The following is a 17,175-nucleotide window of genomic DNA, read 5'->3' as shown; positions in this document are numbered from 1 at the left end:
TTTTATGGCCAGAAAGGACCATTGTGGTCATCTAGTCTGACCTACTGCATAACACACTCACTGTTGCCAACTTTAGTGATGTTATTGGAAATCACACAATATTTGCTGTTTATCTTATCTTAAAGCCACAGCTCCTGTCCTCAGATGGTTACATGAGAACCTCAGGCTTCATTTTTTAAAATAAGTTAGTTTGTAACTCTCCTGGTCCTGGAGAAATGTTTGTAAATGTGACCCCTAAACACTCAAAAACCAGAAGGAAATAAAAAGAACCCAATATTTTAAAATCCCCTTATTTTTAAGTCTCTCATTATTTGGGGAGTCTGACACATTATTTTTTAATCATTCAGGTTGGTAGTATGGTAATAGAGGCCATACAATGTCACCCAGGAAATTTTGTTCAGCCCTGATTCTGCAAAGCTCTCCGTGAGGTATCCATCCATGAACAATAATTTGTTGGATTAGGTGTTTTAACATTGTTCAGCCTGATAGATTTTTTAATCTTATTTAACTGGTCTTAGGTTTCATTAAAGCTTATTTTTACAAAGTGTCAATTTTGGCCAAATTTGACCTGCCAATGTCAGGTGAGAATATTTAATGTTTTAAACCTCCTATTGCCAAGTACAATTTAGCCAAATTATATTGTAGATACTCTACCATTCATAAAATAGCTCATCTATCACTTACCATAACAGAACAGTTGTCGTTGGTATGCCTGCATATACATTTCCTATGACGAACAGTCATTTTAATAAAATTGTGGGTTTGGTTCAGCTGAGTTCTGACAAAAATAAATGTAGACGCACACAAAAATATAACGTTTTAATCATAATGGGACCAATCCTGAACTTGTTGCTCATAACCTGATCCTGAAAAGACTCTGAGCAGCACCATTGACTTCAACAGACATAAAGTTAAGCCCTTTTCTGATATTAATTGACATCAATGGAAGTTTTGCCTGAGTAGTAAAACTGGGAACCAGACAGTAGCTCTCTCCTCGGAGTGCGGTCAAGGGAGTGGGGTGCTAGGTGCCCCAACAGCCCCCATGGTGGAGCCAATCACTCAGGCCAGGTCTACACCACAAACTTACACCAGTATAACTATGTCACTCGGGGTACGACAAATCCACCTCCCTGAGTGACATAGTTATACGAACCTAACCCGCTGTGTAGACAGTGCTATGGCAACATGAGAAGCTCTCCCGTCAGCGTACGAGCATCTTCACTAAAGTGCTACCATGATGCAAAGGCAGCCTATTAAATGTAGAACTGCCCTCAGTCAGTCTCTGGGCTTTCCTGAGAGCAGAGACAGCTCAGCTCTTTGTATCTTTCTCATGACCATGGCACAAGGGGTAGGAGGCAGGGCCATGCTCCATCAAGCCAGGGAGAATATGATACACCCCCTGAGGAGTATAGCAGAGGGCGGGTTTTCATTGCTTGCTTAGTCACTGGAGACAAAGGCCTAGATCCTCAAAGGGACTTAGGTGGTGTTGCAACACTGCGTGGGAGGACAAGGTAGGAGCCTCCCGTATAACCTTTAGCACCGTAGTTTGTGTATTCACTGAGGATGCAGGAGATCCTGGTTGAGTCTCTTCTGCTGCCTGATAAGGAGAAGGGAATTGACTAAGGATCTCCCACTGTCAGGTGAGTGCCTAACCACTAGAATACCACAGTGAGTTTTGCTCTGCCTCAGTTAAAGAGGAATGGCTTCAACAAGAGAGACTGAGATCATGTCTACACTAGCACTTACGTCGGCAAAACTTTTATCGCACAAAGGTGTGAAAAAAAACAGCCCCCTGAGCAACATATGTTTTGCTGGCATAAGCGCTCCTGTGCACAGAGCTATGCTGGCGGGAGACGCTCTCCCACCGACATAGCCACCGCCACTCGTTGAGATGGTTTTATTATGTTGACAGGAGAGCTCTCTCCTGTTGGCATAATGTGGGTACATGAGCGCTCTTACTGTGGCACAGCTGCATCAGTCCAGCTGTGCCACTGTACGCTTGTAAGTGTAGCCATGACCTGAGAGACCCCCCCCCAGTCAGAGTATCCCATACCTCCGTGATTGGGGCACTCACCTGAGAAGCAGGGAACCCTGTTCAAATCCCGTCTCACCAGGGGGAATTGAACTGGGGTCCACAGGCACTGACTTTCATTCTTCTGGGTGGGTGCTCCCTCTCCACTCCACCCCGAGATCCCGCCCCAATCTGCCCCTCCCCCAAGTCCCACCCTTGTTCCACCTCTGCCTGCCCCCACTCGCCGCCGAACAGCTGATTGGCAGGTGACTGGTGGATGCTGAGCACCCACGGGGGGGTCTTGCCTCCTCCCCACAGCTGTTTTGTGTGGAGCTAGGTATGCTCTGAGCACATCTACTGGATAGAGCCCCACAAGTGAGGTAAGTGGAGGCATACCTATCTTCCCCTGGTTTGATGATTGCAGTGGGGCTTAGGAAGGAGACTGAGCATATGTACTGCTACCTTGGGCAGACTTCCAGCTGCCTTAGGCAGAAATGTAGGTGCCTAGAGAACTGTTATAGCAAAAAGTTAGGTGCCAAGGGAGTTTAGACACCTACAGAGTTAGGTGACAGCCTAGCAGGAGTTATGTGGATCGCAGTGGTGCTTAAATCTGGGCCTTAAGCACCTAAGTGCCTTTGCAGATCTAGTCCTAGTTCTCTCACTCACATTGTTCAACTCAACACCATCCCAGTGCAGGGCTGTGGCAAAAAACTACCAGTAGGCCCAACTAAAGTCCTCAGAAACTGGCTACCGATCTGGTTATTCTTCAAAAGGTCCTGCTTTGTTTGCAGTTAAAAAAGCAAAGGTCTGTTCGAGTGGCAGCAAAGGTTTTACATCAGTGACACACGCACACCGCTCTCATGGAGGGGGAATCTCCAGTTCCATCACGGATAGTATCTTGACAAGATTTGGCCCTTTGCCAATCAGGTTGCATCTCTACTCAAGCAACACTCTCAGTGAACTCGCTGGGAGTATGGGTGTTTTGCTGGAGGAAGGGCTAATACTGTGGGATCTGACCCAAAGGGATGAAGGAAAAGAAATGAGGCAGTAGCCTTAATCCAAGCAGGGATTATCTGAGATATTGGGGGTGGAGGAAGGCAGTCTGCAACCTTTGTTATAGATTCTCTTCACTGTGGTGCTATGCACGTGAAAAATATAAAAGGTGTGAAGGTCACATGATGTAGGGCAACAATCAACGTGCAAATGTCACCTCATAAAGCAAATCTCTGGTTTTTAAAGTGAATACCAGACTATTGAGCCTATTGTTCTGGCAGCTAGTGTTTGAACTATTTAATCTGGCAAATTAAATATCAAACAGAAAGTGTGTGCTAAATCTATTAATTAGGGATAGCAGCCCAGTAGTCACCTGAATGAATCCCTCTTTCCATTTTGTCTTTGCAAAGACCTGTGTTTAAAAGGCAACTATTTAAGGTATTTTAAAAAACAGCCTTAAAATGATTCAGGAACATCATGTTTGGGATTTAAGGGCTTGTCTATACACAGAGTAGTTCTTGAATGACCATTCTCAATTAACTCCATGTGTGGATACGCTCATTCTGAAATGACAGTGCCTCATTTCTGTGGCAGGACCCTAATATTGAACCCAGGCCCACAAAATGGCATCGGTAGCCTCCACATCAGAGCAGGAACACTTCACCACTCCCCTTGACCAGCAGCATTAATGCTAAAGGTCTACAGCACCACAGCAGCCAAGCCCCTGATTGGCTGGACAGAAAGCTTTACCAGTGGATACCTGGATTATACAAAGTCCCAACAGGAAGAGGAAGTTGTCTGAGCAATAGGCCATTGCTGCCCAGACCACCTTGTTGTCCTGCTGTCTCGCCTGACCGTGCCTTGCCAGCTTGACTGACCTTGCCTCCCTATCTTGCAGCCTGGCCACTGACTCCTGTGAGAATTCCAACCATTGCCCCAGACTGCCTTTAATACTAATTGATTTCCCAGCTTCCAGACCACGTGCACACCACATGACCATGGCTTCAGATTGACTCTAGCCTGCTTTGGCCAGTAGGCATTACATTCCTGTTACAGTCACAGCACCTAGAGAAAGAAATTGGATAAAAACAAATACTTTTGCTGGACACTTGCAACATAACATTACTTAGAATTCAGAACAACACCTGAGAACCCTAAAACAGAGAGATAAAAAACAGCCTGTTCTCCAATGCAGGGAAACATCAGTCACCATGCTTTAAACTCTCTTTCCAGACTTCATGCTGGGCAAACTTTGCTACAAAGCCTCTAACCTGCAAATAGGACCCAGAAACCCCTCCCCTCTTGACGCGATAGCTTGCAATTCTAACCATCCTCAATACTCCACAGTTCCTGCTTGTTTTAATAGTTGGGTTAGTCCTGCTTGGATTAAGAGTTAATCAGGAACAACTTCATGTGTAGACAAGCTGTCATCCAGTCTATGTAACCACCTTATCTTATTAAGATTACTCTTGCCCTCCCTCCTATTGTTTGTGGTGCTAACTTGTTGCTTCTTGTCTTGAATTGGACCACAGTCATGGAATCAGATCAGTGCAGGTAGACGTTTGTGCCCTCATAGAGCCCAGTGAAGTCAGAGCAATTTGCAGAATCAGGGCCTTAGACTGTACACTCTTTGTGGCAGGATGTACAGCGCCTAGTACAATGGGGCCTGTGGGCCCTATGCCAATAAATAATAATAAAGTAAAATACAAACATTTGCCTCACTGGAATAATTGGATGTTAGAACTAAGCTAGTTACGATATTTTAACAAAAATATGAGTTAACTGGGGGAAAAAAATCCATCCAGATGTACTTAACTGAGAGCTAAAGAATGGCATACTGAAGTAGTGAAAGATCAAGGCCTAAAAAAGCAGCCACGTGAAATCAGGTCCTGTCCATTCAGGGATCAGGTGCCTGCCAGCTCCAATCATGTTTAAACAGGAGTGTTGCTAACCAGGTTCCATCACCATTTGTCTAATCAAAGTATAAAAGTCTTTGTCCGTAAAGAGCCATGTTATAAAATCATGCCATTAGAACCCAGTGTGCATGACTCTGAACCCAGTGCAACCAACGCCCTAGAAAACTACACACATAAGCGATTATTGTGCACCAAAGCTGCTTTATTGTTAGTAGACAGCTCTCTAAGACCATGATCCTGCACAAGCACCTGCTTAACTTTATGGTGTGACAGTTACAGCAATTTCCTGAAATATCTTACTGCATTAAGTTTGTGGGCCAGAGATTATATGTAAATCCATGGGGGAGATTATATGTAAATTGCAGGGTGATTTTGGGGGAGGGTGATTTGCCTATTCACTGAGGAGTGATTAGGCAAATTCACTCAGGTTGTAACACCACTAGAGAGGTACCACCACCTGGAGAGGTTCATGTATATTGGTTTGAAGTGGCTTCTCCAGGTACCAACACACAAAGAAAGGACTTTTGGATAAAGAGTTTAAATTGACTCAGGACCTTCTTTCTGATCCAGCAAATGGAAAGGACCTTCTGTCCAAGGCAGAGCCCGAATCCTTAGTGAAAGGTTGGAAGGACGAACACTTGCCAGAACCTGAGGTTGGAGTGAAGGTGTGGTCTCTTTAGCATGTGTGTAGGTTCTTGTACTCTTTTAAATGTTTTCTTTGTAATGCTTTTACCTTAAGAATAAGCGTGCTTGCTTAGAAAGGCCTATGTGATAACTTATAACCGCTGGCAATTACAGCAGTTCATAGCCTTCAAAGAGAGAGCAAAGCACAGACACTGGCCTGTTTAAGCAGTCTGGCTTGCTGGGGGACGGCCAGCGTAGGCAGGAAACTGTGCAGTCTGGAAATACCCCAGTCAAGAAGGAGAAAGATGCAGGTCTCCGTCCCCGGAGAGGCGATACCAGAGGAGCCAGAAACCTAGAGTGGGTGCCCTTGATGGACCACAGAGGTTAATACAGGTGCAGTTGCTCTGAACTGTGATATACGCAGTGTGACAGCCTCAGAGTGTGTAAAGTTAAGCACGTGCAGGACTGGAGCCTAGAGCTCCAAGTTTTGTACACCCTGTTTAATCAAGATTCATACTCCATAACATTACTAGTAAGCAATTATGTTATAATTAGCAAGGAAAATTCCTCCACCTTACTCTTTACAACACATTCATATTTCAGTGTATCCAAAAATATAGTGATTTAACACTGTTCTTCTGCCTCAACTGACTTATTCCCATATTGGCTTTATCTTGAAGATCACGATGAGTGAGTTAGTTGTACAATATCATTTCTTCCTAAATAAAAGCCACAGTAGGCAGCTTCATCCTGTTTTTTGTGTGGTGTACAGATGATGGTATGTGCCAGGTAAGGTTTCAAATAAGAGCACAGAGATTCTATTTTTTGCCACCTAAAAGGGAGCATTTTAGTCTTTTGGGCAATTTCATATGTACGATGTAAATATTTGCATGTCTTAGAGGAGAATGATATCCTTTAACAAACACTTCACGTGGCATTTTGCTGATACAGGTACTCTTTCCTAACGCCTAGGTAATGCACAGGAACTCTTTGGCCTTAGAGCACTGGAATTTTCCAGGATGCCAAACAAGTGAATTCTTGAGGGGGTGGGGAGAGAGGGAAAGGTACGTTCACTATCTCTAAAGTGACAGTCGAACTAACTCGCTGCAGTCTGGCCATGATTCTAGAGCTCTGAAAGCCACCATTTATGCTGTCCAACAAGCTACTATCTCCAAATTGTCCCTTTTTGGCAATGACCCTGGGAGATAGGACAAGAGTTCCACATGGGTCTGGATCTCCTAGGTAACCTGTTGAAATTTCCACTCACTGAGGGCCCTAGCTCCTTACAGCAGCCTGATAATGAGCAGATGCATTTGAAATCAAAGGTGCAAGAAAAGCCTGGGAACTTGATTTGGGCACTTTCTGCCATTTTAATAACTTTCTACATAAGCTTTTCTTCAAAAGAAAAAAAGTTAATGAATCTCTAACAACATTCCAGGAATGTCACTCTGAAGCCTAAAATGCCAGCTGAGTCAGTGCGAAGTGATGGAAACAGCTCCAAGCAGGGCTGAGCGCTCTGTGTTTAGCACATCACCAGGTTGATTCATCACTGTGTTTCACTGTCAACATCTAGTTTTTAAGTTCTCAGCCATTTTCACTTTACGAATTACACCTGTGCAGTGTACAGCTACAGTAAGGCAGGTATCTGTGGGGTGCCAACACTCCTAGACCATTGTGATATCAGACGTAACTCAGCCAATCACCACCCATATGCTATGTGGATACTAGTTTCATGGGTTGCATGAGGGAGACTGCAACAAAGTGATTTTCTTGGCCCAACAGCCACAGTTCTTCAGAACCACCCACACAGCAGCAACACACGATAATTCAAAAGACACATAGCCCCTCATTGCAGCACACACCCCATTGTCCACCCACCCACACACTTATGCTAACCCCAAATATCGCTCTGAAGCCTACCCTGTCTGTTGAGTCAGGATGAAGCAATGGAAGCAGCTACACACGTGGTTGAGCTCTTTGTTTATTTAGAATCCCTCCAGGTTCAATCATCACTGGGATTCACAATCGGTTACCATTCAGCTGTTAAATTCTCAGCCAAGTTACACCTGTGTGACAGCACAAGAGTTACATCAGAAGTGAATTTCGTACTTCTGAGACATGCCCCGCTGACAGCACTGGAGAAAAGAGCTGCCACCCACAGAATAGGCACAGCAGGGGCAGCCGCACCGTAAGGGAGGCTGCCAAGCAGTACCGGGGCTACCGACACACAGCCATCTCTATCGACTTGTTTAAAATTCACTCATGTAGCAAAATTCCAGCTTCTGATAGAGGCCTATAAGTGAGTTGACCAGGCCCTTAGCTCTTACCTCAGAGCCTGGGTGAGTAAAAGGGCTCCTGATTATCAGTTCTTAGAGGATGTGACTCTGAGGTTCAGCTTGCAGTTGTGCTGCTCAGAACTGACTCCCTTGAACCATCTCAGAGTCAGCTCCCCACAAAACCGTCTTCAGCTCTCTTATAAACTGCTTGAGGTGCCCTACCCATGCCAGGTGTTTCAAATTGGCTCATTTAGCAAGCTTGTCCTGGTCTCCTACAGACAGCTCTCTCACAAGGTCCCTTAGATAATATGTCCTGATTTATTTTAATTGTTCTTTTTCTATACAGAAGTGTATAGAAATAAGTTGACTGATTGTCTGACTACAATGGAGAAATAGTGCAAAGGACTGTGTACAAAATGCTAAGTACCCAAAATAAACAAATTGAAAAAAGAAAGAGAGAAAGCAACTACAACAGTGAAGTCCCTGATCTTGCAAGCAATTTTAAATGGGCTTAATTTTACTATTGTGATTTAAGTTAAGCACATGTCTATGTGTTTGCAGGACTGGAGCCTAATTTCTTTCAGCTCTAGTCATCTCAAAGATTACTTGTAACTATACAGTATTTTCACACAAGTGTTTTTTTCAAGCTGATGTCCCTGTAATAACTGTAGGCGTCAATTAAAGAAACTTTATTCCTGGGGATAATACATGAGCATGAGTTTGCCAGACTGGTAGCTAGACCTTGATGTACATTTAACTTGCACAAACAGCACTTATTCAGCACAGTATGTTAGCTTTCCCTAACCCTGACAGGACTCATTTATTGTCAGATGGAAAAATGGATTTTGAAAAGTTTCTCCAGTGTGTTTCTCCACCCTCCAGTTTCTCCACCTTCCCCCTCACCCAATATTTGCTGTGGCTATTGCAAAGAAATCTCACTCCTTTAATTGTGTTCCATTGTAACTGACAACATTTCCAAATCATGCCAGAGAACAAGATTTGTACTACACTTCAACCTTTTCTTTCAGGATGATTCTCCTTTAAATATTACTCAATATTCATGGAATAAAACAATCTGAAGTTTCTATGATTTCAGCTCTGTCCTATGCATCGAAGATCTGTGATGTTGTACTGCTATATTGTACTGTAAAACAGAATAGCAGGTATGGAACTATGTGACCTTATAGTCCAAACCAATATATTGTTATAGACAATTTGGTCAAAAGTAGCTACAGATTTTGGGTGCCCAACTTGTGACACCTTGGACACCCATACATCAGAGTACTCACATCTCCAGGTTAAGGCCCCAGGCCTGAAAACATGTATGCACATGCTCAGCTTTCCGCATACTTAACAATCCCATTAAGTTAAAGTCAATTAAATATTTTAATTGGACTGCTCACCCTGTGTAAAGAAAAGCAAGTGCATCTATCTTTGCAGGTTCAGGGAGTAAGTTAATGGAAGCTGTCTGTGCTCAGCATCCTGAAACCATGTCCTATATGAGCACCCAAAAACTGAGGCATAAGATATCAGTGACTGGTTTTGAAAATGTGAGGACCTTTATTGGCATTTTGATTGTGCTTTTCACTGTAATATTTGAACAAATAAAAAACCTGAAAGTAGGGAAATATGTTAGAGGTGGGGAAACTGAGGCACAATTGGGGCAATCCACGAAGGTACTTAGGTGCCTAAGTTCTGTTTTTAGACACCACTGAAATCCACAAAACTCCTGCTTGGTTGCCACCTATCCCTGTAGGCAACTAAATTCACTTGGTGCCTGTGTTTTTCCCTTTGAAAATGTTCACTGCAGCTTCACTCTAGGTCATGTGGGTGGGTCATCCAGATAAACTGTCTCAGGTGAGTTTACACAAAAGCAAGTTCACCTGAGAGAGAGCTGAGCACTGTTCAAATCCCTTCTCCCCTCAGGAGGAGGGGGAACTTGAACTGGGGGAGGACGCTCCCACATCTTGGGTCAATATCCCATCCCCTAGGGCTATAAGGGAGGTCTTCCTCTCTCCCAGCCATTTTGTTTCAGGCCCCATATGGAACATAAGCTGCTGAAGGCCTATCTTCCCCCAGTTCCCGGCAGCCTTGACTTATGGACCTCTGAGAGGGGCAGAGCTTGGTGCACACCCCTCTCATCAGCATCTCCCATCAGCTACCTTAAGCAGCTCCCCACCTATTGTGCTGGCTTTGTGGATCGGAGTGTGAGGCCCCTATCCCCATTCATTGTATAGGGAGCCTAGGCGCCTCATTCAGGCTTTGTGGATCGCCGTGGTGTTCTTGTGATTTTCTAGGCAACTAAAAGTTAGGGTCTGCAATGCTCAGCATTGCAATGCCTGCGTCCCTTCATGGATCCCACCCAGAATGATTTGCTCCAGATCACAGAGGCAGCCTAGGTCAGAGCTAGAACAGAACGCTCCAGGTTTCCATTCCTAGGCCTGACTCAGTGGGCCATTCTTCCTCTTCATTTGCTTAACTTAATCCAGCACAGAAAAGATGGACTCACCCAATAGTTTGGTTTTCTACTAAAACGACTGTTGCAACACTAACAAAAATGAACCAAAAAAAGGGAAAGCTAGTTAAAACACAGTAATGACTGCAAAAGGCATAGTTACACCACTATAAAGACAATGTGAAGAAGGAGCGTGACCTAGAGCGCTGAGAAAGATCAGAATAAAAAAAGGGAATGAACAACCACACTTGGGTCCCCCCCCAAAATCTATTGTCATCACATAATTGATGACCTAGCAACAACTGATGTTTTGTAGTGAGAGGGTAAATGTTTCTATGCTTTAGCATACAAAGAATGCTTTGAAGTTTATTTAATACACCTCAATTTTATGTAATTATATTAAGTATCCCATGTTAAAAGAACAGTAATGTTGCAAAGTCAAGCACTCAGAAGTTAAGGAATGCCAGAAATAGTGCACTGAATGAGGCAGAGGTTCTGTACCAAAATTATAGGTGATCACATAATTAATGACTATCATAATGAATACACACAAGGGGGCTAAATTAAGGTTGCACAAGCAACCCTAATTCTGGCATTTCCTAACTTTCGAGTGCTTGACTTTGCCACCTTACGTTCTTTTAACTTGTTTTTTCAAATGTTATTTCCTAATTTTTTTTTTTTAAAAGCAACAACAAAAATCCATCATGTGAAAACATATTGACCTCTGCATGTGTCATCAACAGCATATGGAACCTTTAGATCCACACCACAGATTCTACCACTTGAGCTAAAGGAGCAACTAATAGTAGTGTAGTAGTGTGTTGTCATTTTCTACATGGACCAATCACTAGAGAAGGGCTGAGATGCACATTTTATCAGTCGGTTTCATAACCATTTGTTGACAACAGAAGAATGGTGAGATTGGAGAATTCTGGTTTTGGAGGTGACTATGCTCTAGTGGTACAGACCCTTCTTACGCCCATTTCTCCACCCCCTCCATCAAGACTGACCCTTTCTTTCTCTCTCCCCTCCAGCCTGTTCCTGTCCCAGCACTCTCCAACCAGCCCCTTTCTGCCCTTTCCCACAACCATCACCCAAGGCTCCCGTCTTGGTTTTCCCTTTCCTGGCTCACTCCACTCTTTCCCCCCACCCCTGCAAAAAACCTTTCTTCACCCCTCTGCATTCCACTTAGGCTGCGTCCTTTACTTCCTTTCTCCCGGGCACCAAAAAGGCAGGTATCAAGAGCACAGGAGAGACACTTGTGCCAGTCACCACAATAGCATCTGCAGCCAGAAATAGCAATTTCAGGGAAAGTTCTACTCAGCCCTGCAGCCTTGGGAAGGAGCATGTTCCATCACCCTGTGGGAATGGAGCATACTCAGTACAGACAGAATCTTCTGAGAATTTTAGTTACAAAACTCTAACAAGCCTCTACTGAGCATGTGTGAATTGTGATTTTTTTTAGAGGCTTATCATTTGACCAAATGGGCAGATTTCCATGGGGATGGCAAAACGCACATCCCTGACACCAGGCAGACCCCTCTGCCAATTTTCAAATCCAGGCTTTTCAATTAAACAGTTGTAATAATACAACTATGAAGAAAGCATTGTATTTTCCCTAACTGCATTCTTAGAAAGAGCTGGACTATTTTTGCTGATATTTTCCCAAAAAATCAGGCAAAGGTAGATATCCAGCATGCGAAATTTCAGTCAGAACTATTAACATTTGGCAAACATATAAACAACTCAAATCAGGACCCTTGCAATGGAAAGTGTAAGGAAACCGTAACTGAGTGTGTCACTACAGGCTGCACCTACAATACCATGATCCTCGGAGGAAGGGGGGACCTATATAAGTGCAAAATATGAATAAAATAAAACAAATGAATATTATTAAAATAAATAACTGAAAAGGAAAGTTGCTTCTCTCGTATTAAGAAAACCTGTGGGGCTCCTCAAGCCCTTGAGCACAGATTGCTGCTCTTCTACCATCTCCACTAACTCAGTCTTGCTGCTTTCTGGCAGGGGTAACCAGTCTCACGGTGCATTTCCTCCTGCTGCAAGGTGAGCAGGAGGGCATCTAATGACTTTTGTTTGTACTGTTTGTCAGTCAGTACTGCAGCTGTCTTTCCCTTTATCTCCTCAAAGCCAAGGGCACAGTCCTGTGGCACTGACATCCGTTAAAGCAAAAAGGCCAGATCCTCAGCTAGTATAAATTTCCATAGATGCATAGACTTCAATCGTGCTATGCCAGTTTACACTGACTGATGATCTGGCTCCAGGAGAACAGGATCGGGCCCTAAGTGAATCATGGCCATCTCATACTGATATGTGGGAGTAAAGCAGCAGTTTTTCAGCTAGAGTCTCACACAGCACAACACATGATTTTACATTTCTTACAAAGCTTTTTCTCACTAAGAAATAGCTGCTTCAAACATTTATTAAATTATCTTGTTTAGATAGATAGATAGATATGCGCACTGTACGGAACAATGCATAACACCAAACTAATGGCAAGATTTGGGTTATAATCATGAGCATTCAGTACACCTGCACCCTCTACAGGCCCCTCCAGGAAACGGCAGCCTTTTATGTCCTCCAATTATACCTAACACAGCTGCGCAACCTGAGGAGAAAACAACTTGAAAGTAAAGGCTAAACAGAAACTAATTACAAACACCAGAGCATTCCTGGTGACTTTACTTGTCAGGGTTTTCGGACTGAATGACTAACACAAAGGGGGTTTTCGGTTTGGAATCACAACATCGTAGTGAAATTGAAATAAAAGCTTTTTTTTCCACCGAAGAGTTTTTTAAAAAAATACCAGATACACATTTTATATTGTATTTTGTTTTGCATAGTGCAAACAAGCACACACACAGCTGAAAACAAAAACAATAAACCCTGAAATCCATCTTTCCTATCAATTGGATCTGAGGACTGGTGAACATGAGCAGTAAGAATAAGCAGTGTAAACAAAGCCTCTTGATCTGCACAGGAATTAGTATATGAACACATTATAAAGCGAGAGAATTACAAATCTGATTTGAAAACAAATTTCACTGTCAGCTTTCTGAAGCCCCAGTCCCGCAAACATGCACATGATTAATTTTACTACCGTGAATAACAGTACAGCTAAACACGTGTATAACTGTTTGCAGGATGCGGGGAGTATGGTGTGATTAATAAAGTAACTAAGGGAGGAAATAAAAGTATGATTTTCAAAGGGATGATTTCCCTTTGAAAAAACTTGTCATTGCATTGTTGCTACTCTTAACAGAATTGTTTTACCTTACAACAGTACATTTAATAGGATCACATTAACTATTAGCAATTCCTGCAGGCTTATAATATACAGTGAGTTTGTAGACTAACTACTCCACTACACGCATTCTTCCTATTATTTGTCTCATGCAGAGGCAGCTGCACCCACGGAAATCAGACCCAGATTATCCAGTGTGCACTACCAGTGCACTTACACAGGACCCGTCTCAGGTTTGGTCTGGCTGCCTTTCCATCATGATAATGCGGGGAGTGACTTGCCTGTCCCAGCTGGGCCCTGATCCCATTGTTGTTGCTGCTGGCATCACCACACCGGGTCAAGGCAATCCACTGAGCCAATAGCCCAGAGGTAGGAGTGGGGTTTGGGACACCACTCCCACCAACAGCACTGCTGGAGCTCAGGAAAAAGCCAGGCTGAAAGTGGCTCCCAGCCACATACAGGGCAGAGCCCCCCATCCCATGGGGAGGGCTGTGACCCCCTTGCTCCACAGGAAGGGCAGCAACTCCACAGATTAGACTGGAATTTTAGTATAATGCACCCATTGAACAGGGGGTGGGGTGGGGACTAAATCCTCCTCTCATGTATTGATATTCACTACAGGAACTTTTGATCTGATGTTAAGCCTTTGATCCTGCAACTGACTTTATGCAAGTGGACGCCTGCACCTGCATGGAGTCCCCAGTGATGTCAGTGGAGCTCAGTGTAGGTATGGGCGTCTGCTGCGGGAATCAGTGGCAGGATTGAGGCCTAAGATTTTTCTAATGGCTCTTGCAGGGGAACTGGTAATGAATGACCTGTTGATTTAGGTTGCCCAACACTTTCCATTTTAAAAGATTCTTTTCTTTGAGAAGCATTAATAGCTCTGTTGTTTGCAGCAGGCCTTTGATAGTCAGCTGGGAGAAATCCCTCAGGTGACAGAAGTGCCTTTTTTTTGCCCAGTGAAATTCCATTCAGATTTAGCTTAGTTGTGAAGTGTTACAATCCCAATTTTCTTTTTCTTACTGGCATTCCACAGACAAGTACTGGCAGCCTGCCAAAATCAACCACTATTCTAGACACCCTGGTCCGTGCTGCCACCAAAGCAGCTTCAGCAGCCAACACTGTGCTGGGAACATTTGGGGGCTGCCGGAGCAACTGCAGGGGGGAGAGCCAGGCTGGGCTTCCCCCCAGCAACCCCTCCAATCTCACCCCAGCATCCCATTTCCTACTCATCCCACTTCAGGGGGCACATTATGCATCACAAGCTCCCCCAACTCCTGGAGGGTGGGGTGTGAGAGAGACAAGCAGGGATTCCACAAAAACCCCTTTTGATCCAGCATATGGCCCTATCAAATCAAACCTCCTCTGGGGGCACTACATGGGGCAGGTAGTTCCCCAATTTTTAGGACAGGAGAGAGCAAGCAAAGCTGGACTCCAACCATAATGCATAGGCACTGTAGCTCAAGTGGTAGAGGTCTGTGCTGCAATGGTGGAGGTTCAGATATATAGATTGGAACCTGGTCAAAAAGTGCATTATTTTGACCAAAAAAATGAAAAACTTTTTTGGCTTTTGTTTAGTTAAATACCTCAAAGATTCCATCTCTGGCAGGCATCTAGTTAGAAGTAAAAGATCCTATAACAATTTCTGAAACAATTAGGTGATAAGGGGCAGGTCTGAACTTGGTAGCTAATTCAATTAGGACTAGAATGGGGACAAATTTTTCTCAAAGGAGGGTTCTTTATTGTGGAATTCCCTCCCAAAAAAAGTCTGCCAGAACCCCTCCTTAGCAGCCTTTAAATACATCAAAGTTTTCATTTATTTCAGCTGGCCTATTTTTGGCTGTCTGGGCTCCCTCCCCTTGCTTTTATATCTGCTACTCTTGTTTCTCCACTCTTCTTATTGGTCAGGAACTGATTGCTCTGCAGGTTGGGTGATTTGATGGATACTAGGTTTGTTCTAGGTTGTAATGGGTATGACCCTGTCCCAGTTTTTCTGAAACTGTATATCCCTGTACATTTTAGTTGGAGAGCTTATTCTTTTTTAGGTTTAAAAAAGGGTTTGTATTGTTTTTTATTGCATGGCAGTAGCTGTCTCATTATTGGCACTTTTATAAGTGAATTAAAAACCTAAATAATACTGGAGCCACGACCAATATTTTTTATTTAACAGGTTCTAATAACCATGGCTGCAGAGAATTATTTCTGAAAACTACAGTCAGCACTTCTAGTGCCCAAACGATTATTCTGAAATACTTTGTAATCTCTCAATTATAATTAGGGCTGGCTGAAACCAAGATCGGTTCTCTGAACATCTTTTTCACTATTCTATGAATGCAAACAATTCTTGAATTGTAATCACCTTTAAACAATGAAAAAGGTTTTAAAATTATATTCATTTACAAAACACATCATAGCTTAAAGCCAAAGTAAACTACTTGAAAAATACTTAAAATTACTCTTGCATATATTTAATATATACTTAACATCACTAACTAAAGGCAAAGACACTTGTTAGAAATATTGTAGACCAGATGCATTATGAAAAATAAATGTTCGTCTAATCAAAAAATAGCAATGCACAATCTACCAAATCAAACCCTTTGTCTAGGTCAGGGGCGGGCAAACTTTCCTGAGGGCCGCATTGGGTTTCGGAAATTGTATGGAGGGCCGGTTAGGGGAGGCTGTGCTTCCCCAAACAGCCAGGCATGGCCTGGCTCCCGCCCCCTATTCCCCCGCCCCCCCCCCCTTCTCGCCCCCTGATGCCATCCTCCCAGGACTCCTGCCCCATCCAACCCCGTTCCCTGATGGCCCCCCTCCCAGGACCCCTGCCCCATCCACACACACCCCACTCCCTGTCCCCTGACCGACCCTGGAACCCCCACCCGACTGCCCCCCGCCACCCCATCCAACCCCCACCCGACTGCCCCCCGCCACCCCATCCAACCCCCTCTTCTCATTCCTGACTGCTCCCCCGGGGACCCCTGCCCCATCCAAGCACCCCTTCTCCCTGACCATCCCCGGAACCCCATCCAACCCCCACTCTCCTTCCTGACTGCCCCCTCCCCGCGACTCCTGCCCCCATTCAACCCCTCCCATTTTCCGCCCTCTGACCACCTCGACCCCTCTCCACACCCCCGCCCCCTGACCACCACCCCGAACTTCCCTGCCTCCTTACCGCGCTGCCTGGAGCACCGGTGGCTGGCGGTGCTACAGCTGCACTGCCCAGCGGGAGCCAGCCACGCCACTGCACAGCACAGAGCACCGGGTCAGGCCGGGCTCTGCAGCTGCGCTGCCCCAGGAGCTTGCCGCCCCCCAGCTCAGAGCATTGCGCCGGCGGCACAGTGAGCTGAGGCTGCCGGGGAGGGGGAACAGCAGGAGAGGGGCTGGGGACTAGCCTCCCGGGTTAGGAGCTCAGGGGCTGGGCAGGAGGGTCCCACAGGCTGGATGTGGCCCATGGGCCGTAGTTTGCCCACCTCTGGTCTAGGTACTGGCTCACAATTTTGCCTCTGAGGGATAGCTTTGTTTCCTTTGTATATACAGGCTACAAGAGCACACAGATTAATGAAATCCAATACCTTCTTGTTTGATGAGTTAGTACTGCATATTGAACATACAGCAAAACCTTTCTGGTATACTAT

General features: G+C 44.6%; 1 protein-coding gene across 2 annotated transcripts in view; it reads right to left on the bottom strand.

Moving 5' to 3' along the window:
- Positions 1–7,992, bottom strand: part of RIPK4 (receptor interacting serine/threonine kinase 4) — a 44,947-nt gene extending 36,955 nt beyond the window's left edge. Inside the window, exon 1 of one of the 2 annotated variants that reach the window (XM_043538194.1) lies at positions 7,872–7,992. The gene's annotated coding sequence lies outside the window, so the exon portion shown is untranslated. Of the gene's footprint in view, positions 1–7,804 lie in introns of both variants that reach the window. The other variant, XM_043538193.1, reaches the window with a different exon arrangement.
- Between the last annotated feature and the right edge of the window lie 9,183 nt (positions 7,993–17,175).

This window comes from Chelonia mydas, chromosome 1 (genome assembly GCF_015237465.2).
Source record: "Chelonia mydas isolate rCheMyd1 chromosome 1, rCheMyd1.pri.v2, whole genome shotgun sequence".
Lineage (NCBI taxonomy): Eukaryota > Metazoa > Chordata > Testudines > Cheloniidae > Chelonia > Chelonia mydas.
The sequence above is the reverse complement of the archived record's forward strand: the minus strand, read 5'-3'. Positions and strand labels throughout refer to the sequence as shown.